Here is a 10,464-nt window from a genome sequence, read left to right as displayed (position 1 = left end):
TGAACTATGTAGTGTTGAGTCATCTGCATATGAGTGGATGGGATTGTGGGTGACAGATAAGAGATCATTAATATGAACCAGGAACAGGGTTGGCGCCTGAACTGATCCCTGCGGCACGCCGGTGTTGAGTGGAAATTGGAATATACATCATCTACTTTTACTCTTATTTTCCTGTCACTGAGATATGAGGAAATCAAAGGAACAAAAGACTTTATTCCATATCAAGGGAGTTTGGACAGCAGAGAACGGTGCCACACTCTGTCGAAAACTGATCAAGGGCTACTGCATGAGTTTCTCCATGTAGGTCAATTGATTGATGGATGGTATGAGTTAGGAGATTGAGTATGTCAATGGTGGATCTTTCGTGGCGAAAACCATATTGTCTGTCAATAATTATGTTGTTGGATTCAAGATGTTTAACAATGTACTTATTAATTAATGTTTCAAATACCTTACCAAGAGAAGATGTGACAGCTATTGGTCTGTAATCAGAGGGGTCAGAGGAACTTCCTTTCTTCGGAACTGGGTGGATATTGGCTTCTTTCCATGAATATGGAAATGAAGAAGTACGTATGCATAGTCTGAATAATTTAGCTAGAATAGAGGCAAATTCAGGGGAACACTTTTCAAAACAATTGGAGGAATTCCATCTGGGCCTGAAGCTTTGTTGGTAGGTAAATTGTTTCGGATGGGTTTTACGTATTTTGTCTGTATTTTGAGTGGAGCAATTTCGGGAGAGTCAATTTCTAGTACTGGAACATTCTGGCTGGCATCCTCTATGGTAGAATTTCTGGCAAATGTACTGGCAAAAATATCTGCTTTCCCACGCAGGTCATTTGTAATGTTGCCATCTGAAGATTTTAGTGGGGGAATGGATGATGACTTGTTAAAGTTATTGTTGAAAGAATGAAGAGTTGACCAGAATATTCTATTGTCATTGCGGTTGTTAAGTAGTTTTGATGCTTGCTTTTGAAGAAAGTTTGATGTAGCTAGATTTATTACAGCTTTCCATAATTTCTAGCAATTTTAAATTGAGAGAGTGCCACACCACACACCGCTTTAGCATTCCTAACTAAACAATCCCTATTTGCATTCCACAGGCTGTCCAGATCCATTTCATTCCAATTCACTGATTCCAACTCCTCCTCTGCTTTGGTCCAGTAATCATGTGCCATTTCTTTGATCCTCAGCTTCTCAGCTTTCAGTCTTTCTCCCTGACTGCTCCTCTCTTTTCCTGATCCAACTTACTCCTCTCAGCTTGATCTTGTATACCACAATCTTATGATCTGACAGACCTCCATATCGTCCTCTCACTGCCCTCGTATCAGCAACCATGCCCATCAACGACCTCTCTACGAGCACGTAATCAAACAGACTCGTAGTTCTTTTTACTGTTAATTCACTTAGCCGAGTAATCTAACATAAATTTCAACACGACTTTGGGTCTGTTGCTATCTGCTTTCATTGTAGCCATTATAATGTAAGTATTGGATGAAGAACCACCACCACCACCAAAAACAACAACAATGACAATCGTAATAATAGTTTTTCATTCATTCGTTCATTGCCAGACGCCATGTATCCCAAGGGCTTAGAGTTAATTGTTTTACAGGGAGGGGCACTAATCCTCCACCAACCCCACTTGACACGTAGGGAGAACGTTATGCCAACAGCATCTGGTGTTCCCAGGCGGTCACCCATCCAAGTATACTAACCAGACCCAACGTTGCTTAACTTCGCTGATCGGACGGGAAGCGGTGTACTGAACGTGGTATGGCCGTTGTGAGGATTCGAACCAGCGCTTGCAACTGCGTGAGTACAGCAGCTTACCAAGTGAGCTATTTAGGCACCCTATACAACATTGCAAGGATTCGAACCAGCGCTTGCAACTGCGTGCGTACAGCAGCTTACCAAGTGAGCAATTTAGTAATAATAGGATGAGGAATTTGGAAGGAATTTGAGTGTAAAGTGGAGGGACTGTAAGAAAATGTTCTGGAGAGAGGTGAAAAGTGTAAGACAGGGTGGAAGTGAAGTTAGCAGGGGAGTGAAAGATAAAAATGGTAGATTACTAGTGGAGAAGGGAGAAAAAGTGAGCAGATGGAGGGAACACTTTAAGGAATTGTTGAACGTAGAGGATGGAAGTAATGCGAGTATAAGTGGCTGGGGAATGGCTGGGAGAAGGAGGGAGGTGAGAAGACAGGAAGAAATCAGTAGGATAGAAGCAATGAAGAAAGTTAAATCGAGGAAAGCCCCAGGAATTGATGGAGTGTGTGGTGAAATGCTGAAGCATGGGGGAGAGATAGTAGTAGAATGGATGTGGAAGATGTGCAGATTGGCCTGGGAGGAAGGTAGAGTCCCGGAGGATTGGAAATCAGGTATAATTATTCCCTTGTACAAAGGAAAAGGGGAAAAAGAAGTGTGTGGTAACCATAGGGGCATTTGTCTTCTTAGTATAATAGGAAAAGTGTATGGTAGGATACTTATAGACAGAGTTAGAGAAAGAACAGAGAAATTAGTTGGAGAAGAACAAGGAGGCTTTAGGAAGGAAAGAGGTTGTGTAGATCAGATATTCATTCTTAGATCTTTAGTGGAAAAGTTTCTAGAGAAGGGAAAGAAGTTGTATGCGGCTTTCATGGATTTGGAGAAAGCATATGACAGGGTGGATAGACAAGGATTGTGGAAAGTGTTAAGAATATATGGAGTAGATGGGAAGTTGTTGAATGCTGTGAAGAGTATGTACGATGGTGCGAAGGCTGCAGTGCATGTGGATGGTGAACTAAGTGAATTTTTCTCTTTGAAAGTTGGTTTGAAACAGGGACGTGTCATGTCTCCATGGTTGTTCAATCTGTACATGGATCGGGTAATAAAAGAGGTACAAGGTACGGTAGTGGATGTTGGAGTGGCCATGGTGAGAGAGGATAGTGTTTGGAAACTCCCTGTACTGTTGTTTACAGATGATACTGTGTTGTTGAGTGAAGACAAAGGGGAGCTGCAAGGCTTGGTGAATGAGTTTGAGAGAGTGTGTAAGAAACGGAATCTAAAGGTGAATGTAGGGAAGAGTAAAGTGATGGTCTTTGAGAGAGGTGAAGTTAGTGAATGTACAGCGAGGTTGGATGGTGAGGAATTGGAAAATGTGAGTACGTTTAAGTACTTGGGTAGTGTGATGAGTAAGGATGGAGGTTTGGAGGGTGAAGTGCTTGAAAGGGTACAGCAGGGAAGAAAGGTTGCTTGTTCTTTGAAAGCAGTGATAAGAAACAGGGAAGTGAGCATGGAAGTGAAAAAGTTACTACATGACAGTATTGTGATACCAACTCTAACGTACGGAAGTGAAGCTTGGACATTGTTGGAAGGACACAAGTCAAGAGTGAGAGCAGTGGAAATGAGTTATTTAAGAGGAGCCTGTGGAGTCACATGGAGAGACAGGCTGACGAATGAGGATATAAAGAAGCGTTGTGGTGTTGATGTGGATGTTATAGGAAGCGTTATGAGGAACACACTGAGGTGGTTTGGCCATGTGGAGAGGATGGAGGGTCAAAGACTGACGAAGAGAGTGTATGTGAGTGAGGTGGAGAGGGGAAGAGGGAGGGGGAGGCCGAGGATGAGATGGAGGGATGGGGAGGAGAGGTATATGAGAGAGGGGGGTGTGAGTTGGGAGCAGGGCAGTGAAATGGAGGGGGACAGGGCGACTTGGAGGCGATTTGTTTGTGGCCACCCCAAACGGGATTGAGGCGTCTGGCAATAGATAGATAGATAGAATAATAATAATAATAATAATAATAATAATAATAATAACAATATAATAATAATAATAATAATAATAATAACAATATAATAATAATAATAATAATAATAATAATATTATTATTATTATTATTATTATCATTATTATTATTATTGTTGTTGTTTGTATTGTTATTGTTATTATCATTATTATTATTATTATTATTATTATTATTATTTTTATCTCCTTGTATCGATACTAAGTTTTTCTGGCTCTCAGGACCCTACTTCATAGGTGGGAAAGGGGATCTGGATGATGATGATGATGATGATGATGATGATGATGATGATTGAGACAACTAAAATAATAATAAAACATGAAATAGCCAATGACTTAAATATAGCCCACAAATCTAGCCCAATAATGTAGCCCCGGGGATAAATACAGGCCATCCCGGCTGAGTGGTCTGGGCTATTAAATAAACTGGTGTAATAAAACTTAAAATATACTTCCATCCCAGACACACCCTGGCCACCTTACTTGTCCCTCTGGCTGCTGCAGTTTTATGGGTCGTTGTGCACGACCCCTGCCACTGAAATAGAGCAAACCGTTTTAGAAATATCTATCTACACCCAGACGCCATAATCCCATAAGGGGAGGCCGTTTGTCTTTGAGTGTGTTGTTGTACTGGGAGGGGCACTAACCCTCCGCCCACCCACTTGCTGACACCTAAGGAACATTTATGGGTTGGGTTGATTATATGGATACCATTCAACGTTGTAAATGGTTAGGCTTGTCATTCGATGTGAAGTCACCTGAAAGGGAAAGAAGTGTAACAGAAAGTGACAGGAAAGTTGGGAGAAATAAGCTGATTTTTAGGACTGAAAAAACACTAGCATTAGCTGTAAACCGGTATATCTACTGCACATGGTTCGTGACCCCTGAAATATTACTGTACTACTACTACTACTACCACTACTACTACCACTATTACTACTGGTACTACTACTACTATTACTACTACTACTACTACTAATAATAATAATAATAATAAGGGTGTAGGAAAATACCACAAACAACACGGCAGGTCAACATGTAAATTTTACAGGAAGGACTGAAGCTGTACACGAATCAGTCTTCTTCATCGTGGTGTTAATTCTTTGGAGGGCTCGGTGTATCCCTCATCCAGCGGTAATCAGAATTAACTACATGAAGATAATTATACAGCAACGACGGAAATGAATACAATGAATATGTCTACCATCATACTGTCATAAATTACAACAATGGTAATATTACAAATACGGAACGAGCTAAAGAAGTACTTATAACATAATAATAATAAAGAATGATAACATTGCCGTCTTTGATGACTCAGACATATGGCTTCCTCATCAGTAGGCTATTTGCTGCCAGGGTCAAGATTGTCCCATATAGTCAAGCAATTCCTTCACTACGAGGGCTTACCATAAGCTTCTGAAAATCTTTTGGTGGTATTAACACTATAAAAGATGCAAGTAAGGAAGTACCATGAAGAATGCATTTTGCTTCTAAATATATAGAAGAATAAAATGGAAACAGTTTTACTGCATAACCTCCAGTGTCGATATTTCCACGCCTTATTCACACAACAAACTTCAGACCCAGACATCAAAATACAGGTACATCAAAACAACGGGCATCAAAGCTTCAAAATCAAAGTAGCTACATGGCTGCCACATAATTTGCCAGGGATACATATGTCTACATTACACAATTTTCTCTGTATTCCTGCTGAGATTCTAACGACCATTTATATTTTACTATTGCTGCTGCTGGACAACTTTATTCAGTTTAACAGAGACTCTTCGAACTGGAGGGGTGAGATATTGGTTAGCGTTTTCGTCTGATCCTAACACCTCATCCTAAGCGAATTATTTCCCTTCTTGTACGTTAGTCGTCTTTTATGTTGCTTAAATCATTCTAATATCGCTATACTCTGCACAAGTAAGGTACAAAATGATATTAGCAACCCGTATAAAAAAAATAAATAGCCGAGAAAGATGTGCTAGGGAGCCTTGGTTAACCAGCGAGAACACAGACAATAGTCTTCACTGCCTTCACTTACTCCTTCACAGATTATGGTCTTTTCTTAAATTAAATTAAACTGTATAGCGGTAGCCTACGTAAAGTGAAAAACAGGTCATCGTTGCGATGGGACTGACTACACTGTCTTTTCACTGCATAATTTTCATGGGTAAAAAATCACCTCCCTTTCCTTGGGGGTAGCAGCCTAGGTATACAGATAGATAGATAGAAAAAATCCGGTACTGTATTTCTTATATTGAAATTCTTAATCTCCTCAATCCGATGATGTATATTCCATTGTATCCTTGTCACTTCCTGCCACAAAGGGTATCTGAGCACGGTATAATCCCCTAGTGGTGACAACACTATAATGGACAGGACGCCAGAGTGCACCACAGTTCAAATAACACATTACACAATTATATCACACATTAAATTTACCACATTACTCCTCTCCGTAAAAATATAAATATAAATATAAGTATATATATATATATATATATATATATATATATATATATATATATATATATATATATATATATAAGGTAGATGAAGATAAAGAAAGAAAACGAATTGCTAAATCAATATAAAAAAGTGTCACAAGATAAATTATTTCATTGATAAACCATTATTTGTACGCAATCAGTCAATCGTTCACCAGTAAATTTTCTCTTCATTTGTGTTTTAAAAAAATAAGCAAAATGGATATTACAGCGCGAATGTTTCTTCAGCGTTTATACTAAATTGAATAAAATGGTCCTGTACAAAAGGTAGGAAGCAGCGTCACAGTGAATGACCAAATCCAGCATCACCCACACTACAAATTTCAACACTACCAAAGAATAAAGCAGACAAAATGAATAAAGACAAGTATCTATAAAAGAATGTAAATAAATATTATTAAAAATACACATACACGTAAAACTAATATATATAAATGAATAAATGAAAATAAAATAAATAATAAACAGAAAGAAAGAAAGAAACAAATATTATTGCTCATGAATTCATCAATCAAGAATAAACACCTAAAAAAAACACACACTAATTCCAGCAAAACAAATAATACAGATGGCATTTCATTTCATACAGCAGGCAGTAATCAATAAGGAATGTCACCACTGCCCGATTTAGTTCAACGCTGACTGCACTAGTGGTGGTTTTAATTTGTTCTACTCATTTTTGGATTATTCAGGGATTTTTTTTATTTGGGTAGTTTGGGTATATCTTGGTTCAGTTTTATTGCGAGGATATTGGGATTTTTTATAATTTTGTGAGAATATAATTACTGATTCTTGATTTTTGCCAGGATATACTATCTATCTATAGCCCGACGCCCTAATCCCGCAAAGGGTGGCCACAGACAAAACGCCTCCAAGTCGCTCTGTCACCTACCATTTGACTACCCTTCCCCCAGCTCACTCCCCCCTCCCTCATATACCTCTCATCTCCATCCCTCCACCTCATCCTCGGTGTACCCCTCCCTCTCCCTCCCTCCACCTCACCTACATACACCCTCTTAGTCAGCCTTTCATTCTCCATTCTCTCCACATGTCCAAACCACCTCAGGGTATACTACTTTCTTATATTCTATTCCAATCCAATAGTAATCTCTCCATTCTATTCGGATATGTTAGCACTGTTTTGCTATATTTCTCCGACATACCTTTTTTTTCCTGAGACATCTGTATTTTTTTGTACACTACTTTTCTTCAGGTTCCATGGATACGTTTGCAAACTTTTCCACTTTGAAAACATAACTTTTTCCACGTTGTTTGAATAAGCCAGAGACTGTTTTCTGTGACATTCCATTCCTATTTTTATTTAATTTTTACACATCTTTATCTGATCCCTACCCTGACGTATGGAAGCGAGGCGTGGACCTTGCAAGAGGGGAACAAGTCAAGAGTGAGAGCAGTGGAAATGAGTTACTTGAGAGGAGCATGTGGAGTGACGTGGAGGGACAGGTTGACGAATGAAGAAGTGAAGGAACGTTGTGGGGTAGATGTGGATGTGGTTGAAAAGATTAGGAGAAATACACTGAGGTGGTTTGGACATGTGGAGAGAATGGAGAATGAAAGACTGACTAAGAGGGTGTATGTAGGTGAGGTGGAGGGAGGGAGAGGGAGGGGTAGACCGAGGATGAGGTGGAGGGATGGAGTTGAGAGGTATATGAGGGAGGGGGGGGTGAGTTGGGGGGAGGGGAGTCAAATGGTGGGTGACAGAGTGACTTGGAGGCGTTTTGTCTGCGGCCACCCTTTGCGGGATTAGGGCGTCGGGCTATAGATAGATAGATAGATTTATCTGGGAAAACAGACCAGGATGATGATGAATGTCCTACAAACTTTATGTGCTTATCTTTAATACTGAGGATGGAGAGGGACGCCTTCACGAGGTGGTACCGATTTAACCGAGCGGTTCCGCTGCCAGGTCGTACAAACATACCTCAACTCCCTCCCTATCCCACTGAAGGAGGATGGCGGACCACACAACAAGGGCAGCTTCACCCTGTAGTCTACCAGGTTCATATTCAGATACAACAACAACAACAACAACAACAATTGTCAATATCACTTTCCGATATTCTCATGGGTATCTGATCTAAAGGACGGAAATTACCAGTATCGACTTTGTCTTACATGCAACTAGTTATCTAATTCCTGTACGGACGGATGGATGGATGGAAGGAGGAGGAACACACCAAGATTCTGGATGGTTGGAAGGAGAGGCAAACCAAGAGTCCTGAATGTATGACTGAAAGAGAGAGACCAAGAGTAACTTTAAAGGATATGGTGGGAAGAGGATAAGGGAAGTATATGAGAGGGTGGTGTGTTGTGCGCTTATGTGTGTGGGTCGTTACTTAGTTGGGACAAAAATGACAGCGAGTCATTTTGCTGGAGCTCGATAAACTGATGCAATATGGATAATAAGAAATCAACCCCCCTCAATGATAGGCTTTCTCTCATATGAGAAAAAAAGTCGTCTGGAATAATTAAGAATACAGTATAAAGTCAGACCAGGGAAATAAAAAGATAAACTAAAATATCAGAAAAATCCTTTGACGGGAGAGAACCGCCTTCTTGGAGTAGATTTCATGTCTCTGGCAACTCTGATTATTAACCCATAACTTTCATATTCCTCTGTGACTAATATAAGCTACTTAACCATTAACCTACACAATATAAGATATCTGGGTCAAGGCTTTCATAGTTATAAACCGAAGTATACACAGAGACAGACGTGATTCAACACATTACCTACCCTGTACACAAGCGGTGGTAATATAAAATTGCGTCCATATCTAAGCTCTTAGGAACCAAATTTACTCGCATCCCTAAATGGACCGTACTATATTATTTTTATTATATTTTACCTGCCCCAGACGATTTTATTAGGGTTTGGAAAGACCCCTGAGATTGAAGGGATTTTTTTTTTTTTTTTTAGCAACGAAGAAAGAACCGACGGCCAAAAGCCTGCACGATTGTTCCTTCCAAGAAAATATAAAAGCAAAATAAAAGAGGGTCAAATTCGAGATCTGTTTATTTCAAGATGCCTGGGCACACTGCGTATATACGGCTGGAGATCATAGGCAGTAGGAAATACAGACAGAGGAAGACATTTCCAGAGCTGACTTGTTGCCTACAAGAAGGACTATGAGTAACGGATATACACTAACTGCCGTATTATAAAAGTGAAGGTGAAAAGATGTAAACTGACACATAATTTGTTACTGCCAACACCTGTAATAATAGATGTAATTAGCCTGCATCCCACCTTACGAAGTTCGAGTACAGTCAGCAACGATACAGAAAGGCAGGGCATTTTTTAGAATCTAAGGCCCATATTCTTTTTGGCTGAGAAGCTACCAAACACTTCTTCCTCAGCGATTTATTTTTGGATATGACTGGGTAATATTGTTTAGTACACTATTTATGCAAAGTCTGGCGATATTTCAAGACCTTTTATATCAGGGAAAAGAGTAATAAGATGTCATAAGATAACTAAATCGATTAGCAAGAAGTGGTGGGAAGCCTCCTTATCAGACGAGAATACGTAAGTTTATCACCACATGCCTCAGAATTTACAGTAAAAAATTAGGGAAATGTCCACATATTCAACACACGCAGACTCCCAGATACACAAGCAGAAGGGTATTTACGTCATTTACTTGGTAGACAAATAACACTGTCAATAATGGTGCAACGAAGTGATCTGCTCCATCAGTCCACAAACTTAAAGCGGATGTTGGTAGTGAGCCGGAACCAATATTATCATAATGTACTAGCTTTTGTCTGTTAGCCTTATACCAGTGCTGTCAGTCACCCCACTCATCATTATCATCATCATCATCATCATCATCATCATTTTCACCGTCGTCCTTCCTATCAGCATCTTCACCCTCCCCACCATCACCATCTCCCCTACTCCATCCTTTACAACATAGGTGAATAAAATCGTTCGATGTTAGTAAGATAACTCAGCACGACAATACTAGAGACAGGTTTAACCCCTGCAGTATGAGGATGTACAAGCAAATCACAAATGTATCGGGCAGAAAGGGTACGATGATATCCTCAGTGATCAACATAGCCTGTGAACCCCACGAACAATTATCTATCATTATCTGAATAGCAATACAACGACAGTACCAGCTAAAAAAAAAGTCACAAGCA

General features: G+C 39.8%; 1 pseudogene; it reads right to left on the bottom strand.

Annotated features, from left to right (window-relative positions):
* Positions 1 to 1,664: 1,664 nt before the first annotated feature.
* Positions 1,665 to 1,785, bottom strand: LOC145393129 (5S ribosomal RNA; annotated as a pseudogene).
* Positions 1,786 to 10,464: the final 8,679 nt, after the last annotated feature.

Source organism: Coenobita brevimanus, chromosome 23 (assembly GCF_032717465.1).
Source record: "Coenobita brevimanus isolate Jiangsu-jjx chromosome 23, ASM3271746v2, whole genome shotgun sequence".
Classification (NCBI taxonomy): domain Eukaryota; kingdom Metazoa; phylum Arthropoda; class Malacostraca; order Decapoda; family Coenobitidae; genus Coenobita; species Coenobita brevimanus.
Note: the sequence above shows the minus strand (reverse complement) of the source record. Positions and strands in the feature narration are given on the sequence as shown.